The sequence below is a fragment of the Balaenoptera physalus genome (genome assembly GCF_965194825.1).
Source record: "Balaenoptera physalus genome assembly, chromosome: 19".
NCBI lineage: Eukaryota > Metazoa > Chordata > Mammalia > Artiodactyla > Balaenopteridae > Balaenoptera > Balaenoptera physalus.
In genome coordinates, this window is record NC_138900.1 from 41,582,164 (window position 1) to 41,608,990 (window position 26,827).

A 26,827-nucleotide genomic window follows, 5' to 3' on the forward strand; every position below is an offset into this window, starting at 1 on the left:
GGACCTTTTCTGGGCTTGGACATCTTGAGTGGTATGTGTGTGTGTGTGTGTGTGTGTGTGTGTGTGTGTTTAAAATGGCCACAACTGTATAGAATTGTGACAGGACCTTCTGAGTGAATGAGGGCAGGAGTGTGTGTGTACCCGTGGAGGCGTGGAGAGGACTGCCTCCTACCAGATGTTTTCCGAGCCAGCATCCCTGCCTCCCCCTAAACAGATGGTGAGGCCTCAGGCCCTCTAGGGTTCCTCAAACACGTGTAGCTCCTTGTTACAGAGACGGTCTAGGCTGGTTGTAACATCCGTGGGCGGATGCTGCCATCTCGTGGTAGCTTCCTAGAATACTCCATGCAGGACGCTGCAAAGTCTGAGCAGTCCCCATTTTACTTTTGGAAGAGAATTAAGCGATTTTACCAGGAAATAATTTTAAAAAATTATAAATTGGAATAAAAATGGCTGTATTCTGGCGTAAAATATATGTCATATTTATTTATTTAACACTATTTTAGAGTAGTTTTAGGTTCACAGCAACATTGAGTAGAAGGTACATTTTCCCATATCACCCCTGCCTCCCCACACACATAGCCTCCCCCATTATCAACATCTCCCACCAGAGTGGTACATTTGTTATAATTGATGAACCTACATTGACTCATCAGAATCATCCAGGGTCCATAGTTTACATCAGGGCTCACTCTTAGAGTTGTACATTTTACAGGTTTGGACAAAGGTATAATGACATGTATCCATCATTATGGTATCATACAGAATACCTTCACTGCCCTAAAAATCCTCTGTGCTCTGCCCATTCACCCCAAAACTTTACAAAATGCCAAGCCACTTAAGGACATCTACACAAACCCCTATTAACCCTTTCGCTTGGCTTCAAACTGTGTTTACTTAAGGAAAAAATAGATTTTAATCATACAGGCGTACCTCAGAGAGATTGTAGATCAGGTTCCAGACCATTGCAGTAAAGCGAATATCGGGCGGACCAGAGTGCTGATGTCTGAGGGTAGCAGAAGATGAAGCTCAAGCAAAAAGCAAATTTGCCCTTCCTTTACATTTTTGTTCAATTCAGGCCCTTAATGGATTGGATGATGCCCACCCACATTGGGGAGGGCAATCTTCTTTACTCAGTCTACTGATCCAAATGCTGATCTCTCCCGGAAACAGCATCACAGACACACCCAGAAATAATGTTTTACCAGCTATTTTGTCATCCGTTAGGCCAGTCAGATTGACACATAAAATTACCCATTACATAGCCCTAACGTGTCCATACCTCTGAACCCTAGTCTTCCTGAGGCTTAAAATTTAGATAAAAATAGCAAGAGGATTTGCAACATCCGTCTAATTTCAACTTAGCTTTGTTTTTCTCCTGAGGAAATGGTAACATGACCAATTATTTGCTTGTCTTCTGGGAAGTGAAATTGGGAAAACGTACAATAGAGATTAAATATTTCAAAATGTTATTCTGCTACGTTTCTCCTGGTAACTCTTTGTAACAATGATGGTGACCTGAATGTATGTCTACATTGACTTCTGACCAAAATTTCAAAATAATTGCCATTACTTTTTCAGAGTGGAGTAGCTGATGGGTCAGAAAAGCAGATGAACGCTGGAAGATGTGTGTGTTCAGTGGGGAAGGGCCGTTGGGTTCTGTCACAGTTAGATGGAGAGTGCAGGGAATTTCCTGGCGGTTCAGTGGTTAGGACTCTGTGCTTTCACTGCTAAGGGCCCGGGTTTGATCCCTGGTCGGGGAACTAAGATCCTGCAAGCCGTGTGGCCAAAAAAAAAAAAAAAGAGAGAGAGAGAGTGCAGGTACATGATTTGGTTCCTCTTGGATTTATGAGACTGGGGACCAGTGGCAGAGAACCCTGGAAATGAGGATACTGGGATCTTTTTGCCTTGGCTGCTGGCCTCAGAGAGCCTATGGAAGGAAATCCTCATTACCTACCCTCTCACCATCTATAAAGTGACAGTCGAGGCTTATTTACTCGTGGTGTTCAGTTCCCATCTGGAATCACCCTTCACTCTCCTAGGAAGAGGTTCAGTTCTTTTAGAAATGCTAGGCAGGAGACAGGGGCTTTAAAGACAACTTTAGAAGTTCCCCCTACCCCCTTCTAGGTATTCTTCTGGGAATTTTAGAGAATTGAATCTTCTTCATCATATTCTAACAAGGATTCATCTGCTCTCTCTTCTTTCTGCTGACAAACCCAATGTGGCCAAAAGGTTTTAAACGACTGGGTAGAAATGCAACTGATTTTTGAATATGATTTTGTATCTTGCACCTGTACTGAATTTGTATATTAGTGCTAACAGTTTTTTGGCAGACTCTAGGGTTTCCTTTATATCATATCACGTCATCAGCAAATAGAGACAGTTTTACTTCTTCCTTTCAATTTGGATGCCTTTTTTCCTTTTCCCTGCCTAATTGCTCTGGCTAGGACTTCCATAACTGTATTGAATAAAAGTGGTGAGAATGGGCACCCTTGTCTTGTTCCTGACCTTACAGGAAAGGCTTTCAGTTTTTCACCATTTAGCATGATGTTAGCTGTCATATGTGGCCTTTATTATTATTATTATTATTATTATTTTTGCCGTGCCACGTGGCATGCAGGATCTTAGTTCCCTGACCAGGGATCGAACCCGTGCCTCCTGCGGTGGAAACCCAGAGTCTTAACCACTGGACCGCCAGGGAAGTCCCTGGCCTTTATTAGGTTGAGGTATGTTCCTTCCATACTCATTTTGTTGACAGTTCTTATAATGAATGGATGTTGGATTTTGTCAAATGCTTTTTCTGCACCTAGTGAGATGATCCTATGATTTTTATCCTTTATTTTGTTAATGTGGTATACCACACTTAACTGATTTGCATATATTGAACAATCCTTGCATTCAGGGATAAATCTCACTTGGTCATGGTGTATGATCCTTTTAATGTGTTGTTGAATTTGATTTCCTAGTATTTTGAGGATTTTTGCATTTATGTTCATCAGGGATATTGACCTATAATTTTCTTTTCTTGTAGTGTCTTTGTCTGGTTTTGGTATCAGGGTAATGCTGGCCTTGTAAAATGAGTTCGGAAGTGCTCCTTCTCCTTCAATTTTTGGAAGAGTTTGAGAAGGATTGACATTAATTCTTCTTTAAATATTTGGTTGAATTAATTAGTGAAGCCATCAGGTCCTGGACTTTTCTGTGTTGGAAGATTTTTGATTACTGATTCAACCTCCTTACTCATTATTGGTCTGTTCAGATTTTCTGTTTCTTCATTATTCATTCTTGGTAGGTTATATGTTTCCAGGAATTTCTCTACTTCTTCTAGGTTGTCCAATTTGTGGGTGTATAAATGTTCGTGGTAGCCTCTTAAGATCCTTTACATTTCTATAATATAAGTTGTAATGTCTCTTCTTTCTTTTATAGTTTTGTTTGAGTTGTCGCTCTTTTTTTCTTAGTCTACCTAGAGGTTTGTCAACTTTGTTTATCTTTTAAAAACACAGATCTTAATTTCATTAATATTTTCTATTGTTTTTCTAGTATCTATTTCATTTATTTCCACCCTCATTTTTATTTTCTTCCTTCTCCTAACTTTATTTTTTTAATATTTAATTAATTTGGCTGCTTCCGGTCTTAGTTGCGGCACGCGGGGATCTTCCTTGAGGCATGCGGGACCTTTCGTTGCAGCAGACGGCCTCTTCATTGTGGTGCGCGGGGCTTCTCTCTAGTGGTGGCGTGCGGGTTTTCTCTTTAATTGTTGCGCGTGGCCTCTGTAGTTTGCGGCTTGCAGGCTCTCTAGTTGAGGCGCGAGAGCTCAGTAGTTGTTGCCGGCAGGCTTAGTTGCCCCACAGCATGTGGGATCTTTAGTTCCCTGACCCAGGATGGAACCCGCATCCCCTGCATTGGAAGGCGGACTCTTTACCACTGGACCACCAGGGAAGTCCCTCCTTCTCCTAACTTTAGTTTGTTCTTCTTTTTCTATTTCCTTGAGGTGTGCAGTTAGGTTGTTTGTGAGATCCTCCCTCCCTCCCTTTCTTTTCTTCTTTCTTCCTTTCTTTTAAATAAGATGACCTTATTTTATTTTTCAAACAAAATAATTTCAAAGGAGATTTGTGCATGGGTTAGTTATCGAGTTTGATTTGCAAAATAACTTCGAGTCTCAGGCCTCCCCAGACCCTCCCTCCGCTCTGCGCTCAGCCCCACGTCTCCGCTCGACGCACCAGACGTTGAGTCGTTTTGGGCCACCCGTCCCTGCAGTTGGACAGTGGGTTATCCCCGGGGTCTCGCGGGTCTCCGGCCTGGCACCAGTCAGGTAAGTCCTGACTACCGGGGGGTGAGCCCTCAGTTGGGGAGGCGGGTATCACGGCGCTGGGGGTGGGGTACGGGTCCTGAGTACCTGCTTCTCCAGGCTGCCATTTCCAGGGCGTCGGACACTAGCAGAACCCCTGGACCCGCCTCCTGCCCTGGACGCCCACCGTGGAGCACGTGGCCTGTGGCGGCTGGTCCCTCCCTGCAGCTTCCCGGGAGCCCGTGGGCCAGAAGGACGGGCCACGATTGTTTCCTGCGGAGAAGGGCAGGGGACACGGAGCCACGCCTGCACGCTGGGCCTGCGGCCTCTGCAGAGGGGTGCGCACCCCCGAGCCTGCTCTGGGCGCGCCGTGGGTCAGGGGACATTTCTCCACGAGGCCGGTGACTCGCTCTGCTTGCGCGCAGGAGGCAGGCGGGGCGGCGGGGGCGGGCGAGGCGGCCGCGTGTGCCCCGTGTGTCGGGCTCCGGCCTGTGCCCAGGTTCCGGCGGCCGATCCAGGTCGAGGTCGGTCGTCCGGGCTCCCGCCGGTTGGAGCAGGTGACACAGGGACAGGAGTAGATGCAAAGCAGGCCGAGGTCCGAGCCCTATGAGAAACGCAGGCGCTGTGATGGCCTCAGGAGCAGGGCGTGTATCCTGGTCTGCCACCTCCTGCCAGGCCGTCCGAGCGGGTCGTTGAGAACAGGAGAGTCAGGCACACGAGGTGCCGAACGTGGTGCTGGCCACGGTCACGATCCCATAATGGAACCGATGAGGTTGGGCGGAGAGGAGGCAGAGGAGGGAAGTGTGTCAGGAAAGTCAGAAAGACATCAGAGAAGAAAAGGCGGGTCTGGCGGGAATCGAGGCGGAAGGAGACCTTCCAGCCGCCTGATAGGAGCGAGGTTCTCTGAGACGTGCGGGGGACGGCCCACCAGACTGATGGGGACGGAAGCTGCTCCTCGGGCCTGCGGTGCCCAGAGTCCCTACCCACCTCTCAGCTCTGCCACCCAGGCCACAGCCCGGGCCCCTCCGTGAGCTCTGGCGCCACCAGCCACGCGCCCCTTTACCGCCCTCCACCCCGCCCTACACAGTCAGTATCTGACGCCGCTGGTCTGCGTTGGCTTCGCGGCCCTGACCCCCGTGTGGGTCCTCGTCGCCAAGCAGAACCCGCCCGTCGTGAAGATCCTGAAGTTCGGGTGGGAAAGTCCTGAGGATGGTCGTCAGCAGGTGCGCACGCGCGCGGGCGCAGGGGTGTGGCGACGCCTCCGGGTCCGGGTGGGGTGAGCTGTGGACGCGGCGCCTTCGCCATGCTCTTCGCTCTTCCCCCGAGAACCCCGGACCTCATATATTCCGAGGGGCAGCCCTGTTTATGGCGGCCAGAGCACGGGGGCCTGAGGAGCAGAGCCTGGTGAGAGTGGACGAGCACTGGCCGGGGCCCCGGGGCCCTGCTCTCCTGCTGCCGCCGCCCTTGCCGGCCTGGCCTCGCTTAGCTGGCCTCAAGGCCACGGCTCTGTGGACGCCGTGTTTTCGCAGCACGGCCGCTGGTGGGACCTACAGTGCTGAGGGATTAGTGCCCCAGGGCCCTGGGGCCTCCAGCCGAACCCAGGATTCCTGCCCTCCAGACCCATCCTCGGGGCCTCTTTCTGCTCGTGGACGCTGACCGGGGCCACCCCAGACCCTTCTGATGTGCTTTCCCGACTGACTCTTGGGGAGGGGAGGCTGTGGTCGAGGTGTCTTTGCTTCTAGAAGCTCTTGGGCTCCAGGCCTTTGCTAAACCACAGGGGCTGGTGGGGGCAGGTTCTGGGGTGGCAGCTTCTGGGAACGGGGGTAGAGGGGTGGGAGACGTTGCGCAGGTTCGGCTTTCTGCTGAAGAGCAGCTCGCAGGCTATCACTTGGCAGAGCCCAGCCAGCTAAGTGGCCTCAGAAAGGGTTCGTTGGGTTTTCAGTGGGCTGACATCATCAGATGGGCTTTTTGGAACAGGTGAGACTCAGAACAGAGGTGAAAATGCATGTGTGGGGTGCAGAGGGCACTGGGGAGACCACCTGGGCCAGGGAGCCAGGAAAGCGCTCAGCTGATTGGCGGTCTGCGTGGAGAAGATTGGCAAGCATCCACTCTAATCGTCTGCTGACTCTCCCCAGTTTCGGAGGGCTCATCTTCAACAAGACCATATCCAAGCAGCAGTTCAAGGCATGGACATATTTGCCCCCATCATATGTGGTAGGTACTGGCAGTCCTGTCACCGGGGCTTCCGGGTGGTGGGGATGGACGGCAGCGACTTCGGAGGTCAGGCCCCGCCACCTGGAGGCAGCTGGGAAGCCGAGCTGTGGTCGGGCTGCTGGGAAGCCGAGCTGTGGTCGGGCTGCCGCAGACACCCTGGGAGAAAGCTCTGCCCGCTGCTCTTCCAGCTCACAGCTGCCCTCACAGGCACCCAGGACCAGAGCTGATCCCACGCCTTGAAGGGTTTAACCCGGGATCTGCTGGCATCTGAGGCTGAATGTGCCTTCAGAACCAGGGTGTTGGCCTCTTGTGGCTTTTCTTGTATTTTAATTTAGATTCATTGATGACACTTAAAACTCAGACATTTACATCTAAAAATCTGGATTCCTGTCTTAAAAAGCAAGGCTGTGACAATACTGGTTCATGTCAGGGTGGGCAGGAATCAGCTGCCACCAGGATGGGCCTTTCTGTCTAGTTTGCCTCAATCCCTTCCATCCTGTGTTGTCTCCTCCCCAACTCTCCACTGGTTCACCTTCTAAGCTTAGACCCTGTGGGCATTTGTGGTAAGGACCCCTCCTTTAACCAAAGCTTGGCTTGTGTCCAGTTTCTGGTAAGACTCTGTAAGTGGGACCGGCCGGTTGGAGAGGAACCAATGTGACAACCCACTGCCCATGCCCTGGCCTTCTGGCCCTGTGTGTCAGTGGGCCACCCAGAAGGTCTGCACCCAGGCAGAGTCCAGAGGGCCTTTCCCATCACAAGGGCTGGCCACTGCAGGGAGGACGGCAGCAGCTAGGGCAGGCCCAGGGGGCCACAGGTCTGGAGAGAGTCCCCTGGGGGTCCCCTGCTCAGCTGTCTGTAGGGGATGAGTGAGCAATGTGAATGAGTTACACAGGGGAGATGAGCTGAGCGGTGGGGAGCGGTGGGGAGCCGGGCAAAGTGCATGGGTGAACGGCATCGTGCCCAGCCAGTTGCTGGCTGGTGGGAACAGAGGTCCAGAGTTGCCAGAGAATATAGATATCTAGTTGTTACAGCACTGTTTGTTGATAAGGCTATACTATCTGCATTGTCTATGTGCCTTTGTAAAAAATCAGCTGTTCATATATGTGTAGTTTTTTTTTTTCTGGACTCACTATTTATATTTGCCTGTTTTTATGGCAATGCCATGCTGATTTGATTACTCTAGTTTTAAAAAAAGCCTTAAAGTCAGGTTTGTTAGTCCTTCAACTTTGTTCTTCTTTTTCTAAGTTATGTTGCTTATTCTAGGTTCTTTACATTTTCATATGAATTTTAGAGTTACCTTCTCAATTTCTACAAAAATACCTGCTAGGATTTTGATTGAGATTGCTTTGTATCTACAGATCAGTTTGGAGGAGAATTGACATCTTAACAACATTGAGTCTTCTGACCCATGACCAAGGTAGAGCTGTCCATTTATTTAATTCTTCCTTAATTTCTCTCAGCAGTATTTCATTGTTTTCACTGTATGGGTCTTTCCCATCTTTTTTTTGATTTATCCCTAGGTATTTAATATTTTTAAATACTGTTTTAAATAATAGTTTTAAAATTTTAATTTCCAATTGTAGATAGCATATACAAATATAATTGATTTTTTTATATTGATCTTGAATCTTTACAACCTTCCTATACTCATCTATTCGTTCTGTAATTTTTTGGTTGAGTTCATCTCTTTTTCCACATAGGTTATCATGTCATCTGTGAATAAAGGTTCACATTTTCCTTCTTCCTTTACAATCTGGATACTGTTTATTTCTTTTCTTGCTTGAATGTACTGTCTAGAACTTCCAGTACAATGTTCAATATAAGCAATGAAAGTGGAAATTGTTGACTTGTTCTTAATCTTAGGGGGAAAATATATATTTTTTAAAATTAATTAATTTATGTTTGGCTGCGTTGGGTCTTCGTTGCTGTGCACGGGCTTTCTCTAGTTGCGGCGAGCAGGGGCTACTCTTCATTGCGGTGTGTGGGCTTCTCATTGTGGTGGCTTCTCTTGTTGCAGAGCATGGGCTCTCGGTGCGCGGGCTTCAGAAGTTGTGGCACATGGGCTCAGTAGTTGTGGCTCAAGGCTCTAGAGTGCAGGCTCAGTAGTTGTGGCACACGGGCTTAGTTGCTCCACGGCATGTGGGATCTTCCTGGATGAGGGCTCAAACCTGTGTCCCCTGCATTGGCAGGCGGATTCTTAACCACTGGGCCACCAGGGAAGTCCCGGGGGAGAATACTCACGTCTTTCACCATTAAGTATGATGTTAACTGTGGGTGTTTTTTGGATGACTTTTCTCAGATGGGAGAAATTCTCTTCTATTTCTTGTTTCCTGAGGGTTTTTATCAGGAATGGATGTTGGATTTTGGGAAATGCTTTTACTGTATCTATTAAGATTATCATGTTTTTTTGTCTTTAGTTAGTTAGCATAGTAAATTACATTGATTGAATTTTGAATGTTAAACTAACCCTGCATTCCTTGGAAAAATCCCACTTGGTCCTGATATATTATCCATTTAATATATTGTTGGTTTTGATTTGCTAAAATTTTGTTTAGAATTTTTCCATCAATGTTCAAGAGAGATATTGGTCTATTTTTTTTTCTTGTAATGTCTTTTTCTGATTTTAGTGTCAGGGTACTGCTGGCCTCAGAATAAGTTGGGAAGTATTCCCTTCTCCTTAATTTTTGGAGGAGTTTGTATTGAATTGGCATTATTTCTTCTTTAAACATTTGGTAGAATGCACTGTGAAGCCATCTGGCCCTGGAGTTTTCTTAGTGGGGTGTTTTAAATTATAATTTCAATTCCCTTCCTTGATAGGTATTTTCAGGTTACCTAATTTTTCTTTAATGAGCTTTGGTCATTTGTGTCTTCTAAGGAATTGTCCATTTCATCTAAGTTTCTGTATTTATTGTTATGAAGTTGTTCATTATATTTGCTTTTTATCCTTTAATATCTGTAGAAATTTAAATGCTGTAACTCTTGGGACTTCCCTGGTGGCGTAGTGGTTAAGAATCCGCCTGCCAATGCAGGGGACGTGGGTTCGAGCTCTGGTCTGGGAAGATCCCACATGCTGTGGAGCAACTAAGCCTGTGCGCCACAGCTACTGAGCCTGTGCTCTAGAGCCCACGAGCCACAACTACGGAAGCCCATGAGCCACAGCTATGAAAGCCTGCGTGCCTAGAGCCCGTGCTCCGCAACAAGAGAAGCCACTGCAATGAGTAGCCCCCGCTCACCGCAACTAGAGAAAGCCCGCACACAGCAACGAAAACCCAATGCAGCCAAAAATAAGTTAAAAAAAAAAAATGCTGTAACTCTTTCATTCCTGATGTTGGTAATTTGTGTCTTTTCTCTTTTTCTCTTAATCATTATGGCTAGAGTTTTATTAATTTTAATGATCTCAGTGAAACAGCTTTGGCTTCGTTGTTTTTTTCTATTGCCTTTTTGTTTTCTGTTTCGTTTCCCCTTTGATCTTTATTGTATCCTTTCTTATGCTTAATTTGGGTTTACTTTTATCTTCTTGTTCTAGTTTTTAAGGTGGAAGCTGAAGTTATTGATTTGAGACCTTTTTTCTTTTCTAATATAGACATATAGTCATAAATTTCTCTGTTAATACTGCTTTGGTGGCATTCCATAAATTCTGATATTTTAATTTTCATCCTGTTCAAAATGGTTTTTTTTGGTTTTCATTGCTGCACGTGGGCTTTCTCTAGTTATGGCGAGTGGGGGCTACTCTTCGTTGTGGTGTGCAGGCTTCTCATTGTGGTGGCTTCTCTTGCTGTGGAGCATGGGCTCTAGGCGTGTGGGCTTCAGTAGTTGTGGCACGCGGGCTCAGTAGTTGTGGCTCGCGGGCTCTAGAGTGCAGGGTCAGTAGTTGTGGCACCTGGGCTTAGTTGCTCTGTGGCATGTGGGATCTTCCCAGATGAGGGCTCGAACCTGTGCCCCCTGCATTGGCAGGTGGATTCTTAACCACGGCGCCACCAGAGAAGCCCAACCCATGGGTTATTTAGATGTGTATTTAGTTTCCAAAATTTTGGGCATTTTTTTCAGAGACCTATCTGTTATTGATTTCTAATTTAATTTCTTTGTGGTTAGAGAAAATGCTTTGTATGAGTTGAGTCCTTTTGAAATAATTGAGGTTTGATGTATGACCCAGAATAGGGTTTTTCTTAATAATTGTTCTGTATGCATTTCAGCAGAATGTGTATTCTGACATTGTTAGGTTGAGTGTTTTATAAATGTCACTCAGGTCAAGTTGGTGATAGTTGTTCAAGTCTCCTACCTCCTTGCTGATTTCCTATCCGTTTGTTCTGTCAGTTATGGAGAGAGAGATGCTGAAATCTCTAACTATGATTGGGGATTTGTCTGTTTTAATGGACCACACTTTGAGTAGCAACTGTTTAAGTATCTCCTGCTTTTTATTTCCCTGGGAAGCTTGTTCTGCTCTCCCATCTTACACCCAGAATGAGGTGCTTTAAAGAACACATTCAGCTTTTCCTGTAGGAGCATTCACCACAGTGTTTAATTGTCTATTAATTTTTCTGTCCCCCCCCCCCACTAGATCATTATGTCCTAGGCCACAGTAACTGGGTTTTGTTGCATTCACATATGAAAGACTCAAGAAGCATTTGATGATGTAAGAAAGATATTTGAGGCTCAGTAAATGCACATGTGGCAGGATTAAAACCAGGAACAAGAATTCAGTGGATTCAGGAAATTGCAGCAAGGAGTGGCAGTGAGAATATAAAGACCCTGGGAATTAACAAAAATTATTGAGGAGGGCATGACTTTTCACTTGATGAAAAGTAAAGAGTGAAAGCTGCTGAGCACATCTGGCACTGGGTTTCATTCGCATCTACTCAAATTAGCAGGGTCATATCCTTGATCCTTTTGTTTCCCTTCCTAACCCATTTCCAAAGGATCTATGTAAAATGTTGACCAGCAGATGGGATGTGGGCTTCATTTGCGATCTCATGTGTAATGCCCAAGAATTACAGAGATTACAAGGGTTTACACTGGATGCTGGGGCCAGGTGGTATGCTTGAGGGTTTCACTTCGTCCACACAACCTGAAGTTGGAAAGTTCATGGGAAAATAAACCATTATGGTTGGTGAAGAGAGCTTGGGATCAGAACCTCTGGTGCACAGTAAGCTTGGGGTCAGACCTCTGGCGCACAGTAACCTCTGTGTCTGAGGACACAGGCAAGGTTCGTAACAGAAAAGAGATGCAAAAACAAGAGGGATATGGTTCAGGACAAAACTTGAGAAAGAGAAAAAGCTGGAAGAGATAACTCCTTTTCAGGTCTTTTGATCTGGGGATGGGCCATCAGGCTTAAATGGACAGAGCTAGACTCTGCTAGACAAAGTATAATCTTAAGAGGTGGTACATTTGATATAATTCTGCAGTAGTGACAGAAGGAGGCTCTTTCAGTGCTCAAAGACCCAACTTTCTGGGGCCAAGACAGATGGTGAGCAGCATTCACTACATGAATGGGTAGAAAAATGGACAACATCACGGAACACTTTATCTCCCATCTGTTTCCCTCTGCAATTTCCACTTAGTGCAATAAATCCAAGTTTCCCACTTCCTTTCCCCAGGCTACCCAGGTTGCAACTGTCTTAGAAGTTGACAGGCAGCCAGGTTGTTTTGGAAGAGACCTATTTAACCAAGATGTTGAGCATAAGGCTTTCAAAAATGGGGTCCTCCTGCTTATGTTGTCAGATTGTATTAATGTTTTTGTACCCTGGGCTTTGATGCTATACGTCCAGTATCCTCATAAAGAGCTAGGAAATAATTCATTCAATAGCTTTCTGTTCAAACATTCTGCCTTAGCCACTCACATACTTAGTTCACTGGTATATTAACCTATGAATTAATTCAAATTTCTCTCTGTTTAGGAGCTGACAATACAGATATAAATTTGATATGGTCCTTACCCTTAAGGAGCTCGTGGTCTAGTAGAAGGGAAAGTAGATAGAAGCTGTTTTAGTTAACTATATAATCATTTATGATTTCCCATAAATCCACTGCTGGCTGTGAGGTTTCTAAGGCTCAGCTGGGCAGTTATTCTGCTTGTCTTGCTTGGGGAGTCTCTCATGCATATGCATTCAGTTGCCTGTTGGGCTTGGCTGGAAGATCCAATAGGGCTTCACTCATGTGTCTGGTATTTCAGTGCTCTTCCATATGGCCTTTCTCTTTCCTCGTGGTATCTCATCATCCAGTAGTCTAGTCCAAGTTTCTTTACAGCAAGGTGACTGGCTTTACCAGGGAGAAGGCAGAAGCTACCTGGCTTTTTAAAGGAGAAGACCAGAAGTGTTATCACTTCTGCTGCATTTTATTGATCAAGGAAAGTCATAATGCCAGCCCTGACTCAAGAGGAGGGGTAATGGTATTAGTAGTGGGTGAAGTAGCACACACTTATAGAGAGGGAACCCTTTTTGGAGAGTATCTTCCACAGATACAAATAAATAAGAACCATAGCTAACATTTAGTGAGCTCTTCTATGTCAGACAGGCAGCTAAGTAAGTACTGGACATGTATTATCTCACGACATCCTCATACTAACCCAGTGAAGTAGGAATCATTCTTACCACCATTTTGTAAGCAAGTGAATGAAGGCTGGTAGAGGTTAAATAAATAACCCCAGGTCTAATAAATGGCCAGGATTCAAACTCTGCGGAGATTGATTTGTTGCGCTAGGAGGAGGCTGAGTGAAATGGTGAAGAACTCAGTCTGTGGAGTCATCACATTGTAATAAATGCTAGAGAGAGGGCAGTCAGGTTCAGAGAAGAGAAAGATCCCTTCTGTCTGGGAGTTCAGGGAAGTCTTCAGGAAAGGTGACATTTGATGCTGAAGGATGATTTAGATATGAACAGATTGGTGGATTAAGGCCTTCTTGCAGGTGGGAAAGATCACGAACACATGTTGAGGAGAGAAACCAGGAGCGTACTCTGGGACCAGCAGTCAGCTTAGCTTGAGTGGACTCTAGAATTCAAGGAGGGAGACAGAAAGGGGTGATGGATGCAGGACATTTGGGGTCAGATTGTGAAAATACTTGAACGCCAGGTTGAGATATTTGGGCCTTTATTTCTTGGGGAGACATTTAGTGTTTGGGAATAAGAACTTTATTTTAGAAAGGTTAAAGTCACAGAGGTAGATATGATACGCTGCAATGCAGATACTTAAGACAGGATGAACAAAGGAAGGCTTTCTCTGTTGGCTAGTTGAGAGGGGATATAGGTCTGGAGCTCTTTACTGACCACCGGGATGGATTAGGGGTATAGAAGAGTAGAAATAGTGAAGGACTTGGTAGTTGAAGGAGTCAAGGATGAGTGCCAAATATTCAGCCACAGTAACTAAAATAATAGGATGGGACAAACTTGGGAAATATAGAGTTGTTTAAATTTTGGGCTACTGAATGGACCTCATCAATGCTATTGACCTGATGAGGGGCCAAGGTGGGCTTGCGGGAGTTGATCCAAAGGGAGAGTCATTGTTTATAATGAGGAAATGTGACACTTTTCCTTTAAATTAATTTGGCAAGCTATAGTAGACTATTAACATGATTTTCTCCTTTTCTCTTTGTTACTCTCAGTCAAACCTAAATGGAGCCCAGTTACTTTTATGGCCTGCTCCATTAGCTGTATATATCTCCTATCTGTATGCCTCCCCCTGACATCCTCACATTAACCTCATAAGAGGTATTGCTCTGTATCAGGGCATTAAGGGCTTGATGGGGTACTATGCCTTGACCAACTGCTTTACATATAAGAAAATGAGGTAGAGAAAGTTAAATGACCAGTACAACATTGAGTTAGAATCTGTGTGCTGACCTGAGTCTAGGCAGATGGGAGGACATTTATGACCTTTATTCACAGGGCATGGGGAGGTGGAAGGCCAAGTCATAGTTAGATAAACTAAACATACCAGGAAGAGATAGGTACTGCTCTGTGGCCTGTCAGCATCAGGAATAAGCCTGGGATGGACAGAGCTATGAGCTGATGACTCAGTTCCCTTTGCAAGGTATTTACTTATAAGAGTCCTAATAGGTTCAGGATAGAAGATTCTGTAGTTTGCTATGACTAAGGACTTTCATCCTGATTAGAATTACACGCTGGCAACAAACACATGAAAGGATGCTCAACATCACTAATCATTAGAGAAATGCAAATCAAAATTACAATGAGGTATCACCTCACACCGGTTAGAATGGCCATCATCAAAAAATCTACAAACAATAAATGCTGGAGAGGGTATGGAGAGAAGAGAACCCTCTTGCACTGTTGGTGGGAATGTAAATTGATACAGCCACTATGGAGAGCAGTATGGAGGTTCCTTAAAAAACTAAAAATAGAACTACCATACAACCCAGCAATCCCACTACTGGGCATATACCCTGAGAAAACCATAATTCAAAAAGAGTCATGTACCACAATGTTCACTGCAGCACTATTTACAATAGCCAGGACATGGAAGCACCCTAAGTGTCCATCGACAGATGAATGGATAAAGAAGATGTGGCACATATATACAATGGAATATTACTCAGCCATAAAAGAAACGAATTGAGTTATTTGTAGTGAGGTGGATAGACCTAGAGACTGTCATACAGAGTGAAGTAAGTCAGAAAGAGAAAACCAAATACTATATGCTAACACATATATATGGAATCTAAAAGAAAATGGTTCTGAAGAACCTAGGGGCAAGACAGGAATAAAGATGCAGATGTAGAGAATGGACTTGAGGACACGGGGAGGGGGAAGGGTAAGCTGGGACGAAGTGACAGAGTGGCATGGATATATATACACTACCAAATGTAAAACAGATAGCTAGTGGGAAGCAGCCGCATAGCACAGGGAGATCAGCTCCGTGCTTTGTGACCACCTAGAAGGGTGGGATAGGGAGGGTGGGAGGCAGACGCAAGAGGGAGGGGATATGGGGATATATGTATACGTATAGCTGATTCACTTTGTTATAAAGCAGAAACTAACACACCATTGTAAAGCAATTAAACTTCAATAAAGATGTTTAAAAAAAAAGAAAAAGAAAAAGAAATATAGAATCACTATGTTGTTTGTGTACCAGGAACTAACATAGTGTGGTAAGTCAAATATACTCAAAAACAAACAAACGAAAAAACTAACAAACAAATAAACTCATCAAAAACGGATCAGATTTTTGGTTACCAGAGGTGGGGGTTGTGGAGAGGAGGAGTTGGAGGAAGGTGGTCAAAAAGTACAAACCTCCAGTTATAAATAAGTACGAGGGATGTGATGTACAACATGATAAACATAATTAACACTGCTGAAAGTTACATAGGAAAGTTGTCAAGAGAGTAAGTCCTAAGAATTCTCATCACAAGGAAAAAATATTTATTTTGTGCTTCTTTAATTTTGTGTCTATATGAGATGATGGATGATCACTAAACGTATTGTGATAATCATTTCATGATGTATGTAAGTCAAATCATTATGCCGTACACCTTAAACTTATACTGTGCTGTATGTCAATTATATCTCAATAAAACTGGAAGGAAAAGAAAAAAAAAAGAAAAAGAATTACACACTGGCAAATGAGTGGGAACCATCAGAACTTAAGTAGCTGCTCAACAGAACGAGTGCAGTCATTTCTGAAGTGGGTTGTTAACTTATTACTTGCTTTCTTGTTTTTCATTTGCTTCAGATCTGAGTATGTGAATTCTGGGGCCTTGGGAATGGCAGCTGGGATTTAAATATTTAATGGGGAATGCTCCCTACCGCTCTGCCTCATGACCGACACTCACCCTCATCATTCATCAAAAACCTGGTAGCCCCTCAAGGAGGGCAGAGATTGCACTGTGTCTCTTCACATGTGCTTTGCCAAGCCCCTGATTATTTGTCTAAGTTGTCTGTACACGGTCCCACGCTGAAGGGAAAGGACTAATGTAGGAGCTGGTTTCCAAGAGCCCACACAATTCATTAAAGACTTCCCAGGTCCATGTATTATTATCTGTGTTCATATGCTAAAACAACACTACTACTTCTGCTACTAATATTTACAATAGCAACAATTTTCAACTTATCTTACAATGGGCTGGGCAAGTTAAACTTATTATTTTGAATCCTCATAACAACCCCTTTTACAGATAAGAAAACTGCTGTTTCTCAGTTCCACAACTTTAAATCCCGGGTCAGATATCAAAGTTTATGCTTTTTGTCTTCTGTGATGGGAGCACTGTTTTCTCTCTTACGTGGTGGGGAATAGAAATGTTAGGATAGGCCGTTGAATGTAATCTCCCGTTATTTCCATACCCTCTTTTGGTTATTTCAGCAAATGTGAGCAACATGTATACACAGTTGCCAATGTTGTATTTCTTCCCTACTGTCCTGGGATAGCCAGGTTAGGATGCTCACAATAATAGTTCAGTCTTGGGCATCAGGAAACTGGGTCTGACACAAAACAGACCAAAAACACGGAATATATGGATTTTTGGATCATCTTTTCCCTTGAAGCTAAGCTGGCCTCTGCCAATGGGAGGTGAACATTTTATTTATTTATTTATATTTTATTTTTGGCTGTGTTGGGTCTTCGTTTCTGTGCGAGGGCCCTCTCCAGTTGCGGAGAGTGGGGGCCACTCTTCATCGCGGTGCGCGGGCCTCTCACCATCGCGGCCTCTCCCATTGCGGAGCACAGGCTCCAGATGCGCAAGCTCAGCAGCTGTGGCTCACGGGCTTAGTTGCTCCGCAGCATGTGGGATCTTCCCAGACCAGGGCTCGAACCCGTGTTCCCTGCATTGGCAGGCAGATTCTTAACCACTGCGCCAGGGAGGTGAACATTTTGAAGCTACACATGAATCAATACTTACCAGGTATAGCTTAAGGTAATAGGTAGTATTGATCAGAAGAGGCATGAATCTATTGCATGTGTAGGGGGTACAGCAGGCTAAGAGGGCAACCCACTGTAATGAAAAGGACATAGACTCTCCAATCTAACGGACACTGGTTTGAATTTGTCTCCACAGCAAATCTTGTGACTTTGAGCCATTCTCTTAATCATTCTGAGCCTCAGCTTTCTTGTCTGTAGAACGCACCTACCTATTGGCTTGTTCTGAGGAAGTTATAACTACTCGTTGCCAAGGCTTCTTACTCCTCAGGCACTGTGATTACTGCTTTAAGTACACTCTGTGTGTGTGTTTATGCTTTTATTGTTGTTTGGATGCTCACAAATGTTTGACCATTAATTTCTGCTATTATGTTTTCCTTCACTTTTATTTTCACCTTTTGGTGGTTATTGATGTTGTTTTTGAACATACAGGCTCTACCCAAGACAAAGAGGACATGTTTAGTGGCCACTGCGGAATTCTAAGAAGTGAGCAGGAGGGACTTCCCTGGCGGCCCAGTGGTTAAGACTCCACGCTCCCAATGCAGGGGGCACAGGTTCGATCCCTGGTTTGGGGAGCTAAGTTCCCGCATGCCACACAGTGTGGCCAAAAAAAAAAAAAAGGTGATCAGGATACTCCTGGATGCTACTGTGGAATGAAAGGACAGAATACAAGTAGAAGGCGAAACACAGAGCACTGTTCGTGCAGCCGCCCTTCTCTCTGGGAGAACCCCCTTGGAGCCCTAAGCCATCAAGGGTCCAACCTCATAGGTCTTGATGTACTAAATTTAACAAAGAATCATATCCCTTTGCTAATTCCCTTAACCCTTTATTTATATCTTGTCTTTGGACTCTATCAAGTGTTACCTCATACTATAAGTATTTTCTAAGAATTTTATCACTGTTTTTTTTTAGCATTAAAATTTTATATATTTATTTATTTATTTATTTTTGGCTGTGTTGGGTCTTCATTGCTGCATGTGGGCTTTCTTTTTAGTTGCAACGAGCAGGGGCTACTCTTTGTTGTGTTGCGCAGGCCTCTCATTAAGGTGGCTTCTCTTGTTATGGAGCACGGGCTCTAGGTGCGTGGGCTTCAGAAGTTGTGGCACCAGGGCTCAGTAGCTGTGGCTTGAGGGCTCTAGAGCGCAGGCTCAGTAGTTGTGGCACACGGGCTTAGTTGCTCCGTGGCATGTGGAATCTTCCCAGACCAGGGCTCGAACCCGTGTCCCCTGCATTGGCAGGCGGATTCTTAACCACTGCACCACCAGGGAAGCCCCCACTGTTTTGTTTTTTTAAAAAAATTATTTATTTATTTATTCTGGCTGCACGGGGTCTTAGTTGTGGCATGCGGGCTCCTTAGTTGCTGCATGCATGTGAGATCTAGTTCCCCGACCAGGGCTTGAACCCAGGCCCCCTGCATTGAGAGCGCAGAGTTTTACCCACTGGACCACCGGGGAAGTCCCTATCACTGTTCTTATATTATGATGTCGTTATCATTTCCATGGTACCTAGTTCAGGGTTGACACACTGTAGGTGCTTAGTTGTGTGTGTGTGTTTTCTTTTGCTGTTGTTTCTTTTGATTTAAAGAGTAAACCGAAAGGAGGGAATTGCCATTTCAATTAATCCCACAATACCTTATGAAGTAATTATACAGATATATTCGTTTAAACAAACACTTGAGTGTCTGTGCAGAGCTAGAATCTGAGCATACAAAGAGAAATAAACATAGTCCTTGCCCTTGAGATTCCCACAGTTTGGTGTGCAAAATAATCACACAACCAGAACACTTCATAGTAGAACACTGGATATTACGTAAAAAAAGAAGAGGAGTAATATTACCTGGGGTTTCAGGGAAAGCTTCTGGACATGGCACCTATGCTGAACCTGAATGAATGGATAAAAGTCATCCAAGGGAAAAAAGAAGGGTGATACGATCCAAGCAAAGAAAATAGCATAAGCAAAGCCAGAAGGTATGTGGGAAATTTGGTGCTTCACCAGGGTTTGTGGGAAGCAGTTTGGCGTTATGACACCATAGAGTACGAAGTAAAATATTTTGGAAGTGAGGAAAGGAGTGTGGACAGGGGCCAGATCAGAACTGGTAACTATATCACACAAAGATAAAGATGTTGTCTGTATATAAGGTGACATAGTTTTAATTGTCTTTAGCCAGATCAATCTGGTTACTGATTGGACAATGAATTTACGATGTGCAATACTGGAAATAGGGGGAGAAATTAGAAGGTTGTTGAAACAGTCCAAAGGGAGAAATTAAGGGCTTAGATTAGGACAGAGAGAGAGAAGATGATGATGAGGATGATGAAAATGTTTGTGCTACTACTGATAGCAGCATTTAAATACAGTTGATCCTTGAACAGCGCAGGGGTGGGGGGGCCCGACCCTCCGTGCCGTTGAAAATCCCCATCTAACTGATAGTTGGCCCTCCTACCCATGGTTCCACATCTGTGGATTCAACCAACTATGAAGGTGGTGGTACTATTGAAAAAGATCTGCATATAAGTGGACCCGTGCAGTTCAAACCTGTGTTGTTCAAGGGCCAACAGTAATCCTTGATACATTACAGATTCTGTTTAAAGGATTTATAGGTATTAATTCATTTAATTGTCATATTGACCCTAATATTATCCCCATTTTATAGATGAGGAAGCTAAGAGTAAGAGGTTAAGTAGTTCGCCTAATATTTCATAAGGAGAAGTGGCCAAGCTGGAGTTCAGTCCCGGCAGTCTGGCTGAGTCTGTGTCCTAACCACTGCTCCATACTGCTTCTTTTGGTCTTGAAACAATGATAGGGTTTGTTGTTCTATTATTTTATCAAAGGAATCTGTTCCTTAGCTAATTCTCATAATTAAAACTGTAACTTTCTCCTTTGATTATTAGTCATTACAGAAAATTTATGTAGTACTGATAAACAAAAAGAGAAAAATAAAGAACAACTCCATTTCCAATATCCTTTAGGTAACTACTGAAAACAATTTGTAGTTTTTTTTCTACCTTCCTCTTTCCCTTCCTATCTCTTACCTTATCCTCCCTGTGTGTGTGTGTGTGTGTGTGTGTGTGTGTATACACACATGCTTTTGGGACATCATTCTAAGACATTAGATATATTTCAATCTTATTTTTTAATAACTGCATAATACTCCTTTTTATTTTTATTTTTTTAATAAATGTATTTATTTATTTATATATATATTTATTTTTGGCTGTGTTGGGCCTTCGTTGCTGTGCGCAGGCTTCTCATTGCAGTGGCTTCTCTTGTTGCGGAGCGTGGGCTCTAGGTGCATGGGCTTCAGTAGTTGTGGCACACGGGCTCAGTAGTTGTGGCTTGAGAGCTCTAGAGTGCACGCTCAGTAGTTGTGGTGCACAGGCTTAGTTGCTCTGCAGCATATGGGATCTTCCCGTACCAGGGCTCGAACCCATGTCCCCTGCATTGGCAGGAGGATTCTTTTTTTTTCTTTTTTAATGTGTTTATTTTATTTATTTATTTTTGGCTGCGTTGGGTCTTCGTTGCTGCGCGCGGGCTTTCTCTAGTTGCAGTGAGCAGGGGCTACTCTTCGTTGCAGTGCATAGGCTTCTCATTGCGGTGGCTTCTCTTGTTGTGGAGCTTGGGCTCTAGGCGCACAGGCTTCAGTAGCGTGGCGGGCGGGCTCAGTAGTTGTGGCTCATGGGCTCTAGAGCGCAGGCTCAGTAGTTGTGGCGCATGGGCTTGGTTGCTCCATGGCATGTGGGATCTTCCCGGACCAGGGCTTGAACCCATGTCCCCTGCATTGGCAGGTGGATTCTTAACCACTGTGCCACCAGGGAAGTCCTAATACTCCTTTTTAAATGGGAGGACTTTGGTGAATGGATCGATGTGGTGGGTAAGGAAGAAGTGATATATTTAGTATGACTAGATTTATGGCTCTGTGTGTGGTGATGCAACGAGGAACAGAGAACTCTGGAAGGTTGTATAAGTTCACAGAGGTTTAAACATGCTGAGTTTGAGGGACTTAGGTATCATTTAAGTAAGGATGCTTTCAACTAGCTCAATGTATGAATCTGAAGATCAGCAGAAATTTATTATTGTTCCCATTTTACACTTGATGAACTTGAGACTCAGAGGTAAGTCACTTTCCCAAGGTTCAAAGACCTTGTCTGTCTGGTCAAAGCTCATATGTTCTTCACACATTATTTTTTTTTACACACGTTACCCATTACATGGGTGAATAAATTAATGAAGAAATGCATAAAAATAGTCTTTTTTGATCATACTCAGTGTTCAGCCCACTTCTCATTCTGTTCATTCTCACCTCTCACATTATTACTTAAAGAAGATACAGGGGTGGTCTTGCCCTAAGGAAGTTTAGAAGCTGTATTTGTTTACTGTTACTTCAAAGATCCAATACCCTTTGGCTGTTTAAGGTCGTTTAACTGCTTTGCTGCTATTTGAACAGACAGGATGCTTTGAAATGAGGGCAAAACAAACAAGAAAACAGACAAAAGTAAAACCACTAAAAACCCAGTGAGACGGATAGGGTAATGAAATGGAAAGATTGGGATGCACCAAATAGGCTACCTAACCTTCTGAACTTTGTCTAGCTCTGTTTGGGGGTTCTGCTCCTTGGCTGTTTGTGGCACCCAGTGGTCTTACTTTGCCACTCTGTCCAGTAATTGTCACTGCTGATTTAAAGCTTTAATCTTGTGAAGCCAAGTGTAATTCATTTATTTCATGAGGAGAACGGTCGGGGATGAGTCAGTGTCTTCCACATGAAACGAGGCAAGGGAAAGAATGATCTAATAAGGTGGCCTACACTTAAGGCGTGACCATAGTGTGTACAAGTCTCCCCTGGGCCCCAGGGGAAAAGACCTCGAGGTGCATCTAGGTTATCTTTCTTCTCACATCTGTCTCTTTCTCCAACATAGCTGGCACATTATTGCCCAACTCACTGCACGCGCACACACACACACACACACACACACACACACACACACACACACACTCACACGACACTCCATTGTGGATAGTCGGACCACAAGCATTTGCCGTCTTGGACTATCTCCCATGGGACCTAGTTCTTCTTTCTAGAGCCACACAGAACATGTTCCCCACCTTGTCCCCATGATGTTGTTAAAGAAATTCGGGCATTACAATAAAACTTCCACATGCTTCATTAGTCTCCTTAAATCTCCTCCATTACTTCTCATCTGATAGTTTTCCACTTTGGCACCTTTTCTTTCAAGGTGTGGCATCCAGAATATTGCTGTACTTAGAGTTTTAAAAAGCTTACTGTGGAATCTTAATATGTAAGTATAGAATGGAAATTTGGTAAAAAGCATTGAAAGTTAAGGGGCCTTAGTCTGGGGTGGGATAGGGAGGGTGGGAGGGAGACGCAAGAGAGAGAGGATATGGGGATATATGTATACATATAGCTGATTCACTTTGTTATACAGCAGAAACTAACACAACATTGTAAAGCAATTATACTGCAATAAAGATGTTAAAAAAAAAAAAAAAAGAAGACGACTTAGTCCCTGAATTGGCCATACCAGTTACTGTGTGGAGGCTTGGGCAGACAGCTTCTCTAGTCTAAGCATCACCTGTTCCATCTGTAAAATGAAAGTCTTGGATTAAAAGATCTCTATTCCTCCTGGTTCTGAATGGACCCAGTGACAATGGAGGATGAACATTATTAAAAATTACCTTTATTAAAAGATTGAACACAGAGGATTATAGAAATGAATACAAAAGGATCTTAAATCTAACACCAAGATATCCTCTACTGACTTAAAAGAGTTATACGTGTCGAGTAGAAAATTCAAAGAAATATTGTAAGGTGTAAAGTAAAAAGTAAAAGTCCCTCTTCTGGTTCCTGGTTCCTTTTTCCAAAGGATTTCAATATAGCTAGTTACTTGTTTTTCCTCCCCACTCTCCCCAAAAAGAGAATATCAACTTTTAAAACAAGAATATAGAATTTCAAAACGTCTGTTTCTTCTCTATAGTCTTGAGGAGGGGTTGCATGCCCACTCTCTTGCGCAGTTTCTCTTGTGGCACATGCAATTAAATAAGACTGTCCTCAACTTATAATGGCTTAACTGATGATTTTTAGACTTAACGATGATGCAAAAGTGATATGCGTTCAGTAGAAATCGTACTTATAATTTTGAATTTTACACTTTTCCTGGGCTAGCAATACACAGTATAGTGCTCACTTGTGCTGCTGGGCAGAGGCAGCGAGCCACAGCTCCCAGTCAGGCACGTGATCACCAGGGTAAACAACTGATACACTTATAACCATTCTGTTCTTCACTTTCAGTACAGTATTCAGTACCTTACAGGAGATATTCAACACTTCATTAGAAAATACGCTTTGTGTTAGATGATTTTGTCTAACTGTAGGCTAAGTGTTCTGAGCATGTTAAAGGTAGGCTAGGCTAAGTGATGATGTTTGGTAAGTTAGGTATATTAAATGTATTTTCTGTTTATTATATTTTCAACTTATGTTTATCAGGAGGTAACCCTTGTAAGTCGAGGAAGATCAGTAGTTGAACAGAGAGGCGCTTCAGTCGTAGGATCTTTGGTAATCATTGTGGTTTGGCTTACAAACCTGAGTGCTGAAAGGACAACCTTGAAGTGCTCAAAGATGAGTGACATTGATTACAGGAGGTTTCACTGGCTGGCAGCTTTTAAGTAGACCCCAACACCTAGTGAAATGATTTGTGGGAGTCCTTATGATTGTGATGGACCTTCACTTGGTGATTGAAAAGAAACATTAGCATGAAGCATTATCTATTGAAATAAGTTCTTTTTTTTTCATCCCGGATTTATGAGTCAGTGTTGAAGGAGCCCCGTTTAACGGTCTCAAGAGGAGAAGAGTCCTTGTATGAATGGTTGAAATAAATCTCTTGAAATTCTGTAGATTTTCATTTTAGATTTTACTCCTACTTGTACTTACAAGACAAATAGGCAATTATCACCAGCTTGGTCTGGTCCATGAGGTATTTTAGCCATGCTGGACTTTCAGATTGATATCTTATAGGAACTGAAGATTCCACTTCCCCTAAAATATCTCCCCTTATTATAGCAACTGAAATTCCCACTAGTTTAGATATCTCTTTGGATTTCTTAAGATATGTTTTTAATGCTTTATGATTATAAAATTGCAAGTGCCCATTTTTGTTGAGGCATAATTGATGTGCAATAAATGGCACATATTATAGTTTGTAAGTTAATAAATTTTGACTTATGTATACACCTGTGAACCTAACAATCAAGGTAGTAAACATATCATTCATGACGTGTATTTTTCTTGTTTCCCTTTAAAATTCTTCCTTCTTGTCCCTCATCATCCTGGCTGCTCCCCCTTCCCCCCAACCAATGATCTGCTTTCTATCACTGTATCATTTTGCATTTCTAGAATTTATATAAATAGAATGAAACAATATGTTTTTTATTAATTAAAACATTTTTTTAAGCTGGCTTCCTTAATTTAGCATGATTATTTTGAGACTCATTCATGTTGTGTATATCAATAGTTCATTCCTTTTTATTGCCAAGTAGTATTCTGTTGTATGGATATACCACAATTGTTGTGTACATTTACCTGTTGATGGACATTCGGATTATTCCCAGTTTTGGCTATCACAGATAAAATTGCTGTGAGCATTGTTGCATAAGTCTTTGTAGGTATATAGCTCTTCTTTTCTCTTGAATAAATATCTAGGGGTGGAATAGCTGGATCATATGGTAGATGTCGTTTAATTATTTAAGAAGGTGCCAAACTGTTTTCCAAAGCAATTGTACCATTTTACATTCCCACCGGCAGTGTATGAGAGGTCCAGTTCCTCTACAACCTCACTAAATACTTGGTATGGTCAGTCTTTTAAATTTAAGCCATCAAATTAAAGTGTGTAGTGCTATATCATTGTGGTTTTAATTTTGCATTTTCTTAATGAATAATGATATTGAGCATCATTTTATACTTCTTTGCCATTCATATATCTTTTTTTTTTTTTTTGCTGAAGAGTGTTTAAATCTTTTGCCCACTTAAAAAATCGGGTTGTTTGTTTTCGTATTTTTTGAGGTTTCAGAGTTAAAAAAAATATTCTGGAAACAAGTCCTTTATCAGATATATACTTTGCAAAATTTTTCCCCTAGTTTGTGGCTTGTCTTTTAATTCTTTTAACAGTGACTTTTGAAGAACAAAAGTTTTCAATTATCATGAAGTTCAATTTATCAATTTATTCTTTTATGGATTGTGATTTTGGTATTGTAGCCAAGAAGTCTTTGTCTAATCCAGTATATTTTCTCCTATGTATTATTCTAGAAGTTTCAGTTTTATATTTGTGTTCAAATGAGTTAATTTTTGTATATGGTATGAGATATGGATCAAAATTATTTTTGTTATGTTTGTATATGGATATACAATAGTTCCATCTCCATTAGTTGAAAGATTATTTTCTTCAATGAATTGTCTTAGTGTCATTGTAAAAAAATCAACTGATTTTTCCATACATCTATAGGTCTATTTCTGGACTGTATTCTATTCCATTGATCTATTTGTTTATCTTTAGTTGTGTCTTGCTTTTTATAAATCTGACAATTTCTGCCTTTAATTGGAATATTTGAATCATTTTCATTTAATGTAATTACTCATTTGGTTAGGTTTAAGCCTATCATCTTTCAAATTGTTTTCTATTTGTCTCATCTGTTCTTTGTTTTATTTTTCTTTTTCTGCCTTTTTTTCAGATTATTTTTTATGATTCTATTTTTATCTCCTTTGTTGGCTTTATTAGCTGTGACTCTTTGTTATTCTAGTTTAGTAATCACCTGCTTTTACCTCCCCCACCCCCCAGCTCTAAGCAACCACTCATCTACTTTCTGTCTGTGTAGCTTTGCCTATTTTGGACATTTCATATAAATAAAATAGTATCTATAGACGTTTGTCACTGACTTCTTTCACTAAGCATAATATTTTCAAGGTTCATCCATGTTGATTTGCTTTTATTTAGAAAGACATTTTTGCTAGGTATAGAATTCTTTTATGACAGTTTTTTCTTTCAGTACTTTAAAGGTGTCGCTCTACTGTTTTCTCCCTTGTGTTGTTTCTGATGAGAAACCTGCTGTCATCCTTATCTTTGTTCCTCTCTACATAACATGTCTTTTTTCTCCAGCTGAATTTAAGATTTTCTCTTTACCAATGGTGTGAGTAATTTGATTTTTTAAAAAATAAATTTATTTTATTTATTTATTTTTGGCTGCGTTGGGTCTTCGTTGCTGCGCATGGGCTTTCTCCAGTTGTGGCAAGTGGGGGCTACTCTTCATTGTGGTGCATGGACTTCTCATGCGGTGGCTTCTCTTGTTGCGGAGCATGGGCTCTAGGCGCGGGATTCAGTAGTTGTGGCATGCGGGCTCAGTAGTTGTGGCTCGTGGACTCTAGAGTGCAGGCTCAGTAGTTGTGGCACACAGGCTTAGTTGCTCTGTGGC

The 26,827-nt window shown here is 42.9% G+C and overlaps 1 long non-coding RNA gene across 1 annotated transcript; it reads right to left on the bottom strand.

Annotated features, from left to right (window-relative positions):
* Positions 1-18,650: 18,650 nt before the first annotated feature.
* On the bottom strand, positions 18,651-26,145 carry LOC309649499. The gene is made up of 2 exons (XR_014257159.1): positions 22,332-26,145; positions 18,651-22,289 (listed from the first exon to the last, which is right to left on the bottom strand). It is a non-coding gene; the product is annotated as an uncharacterized lncRNA (long non-coding RNA).
* Positions 26,146-26,827: the final 682 nt, after the last annotated feature.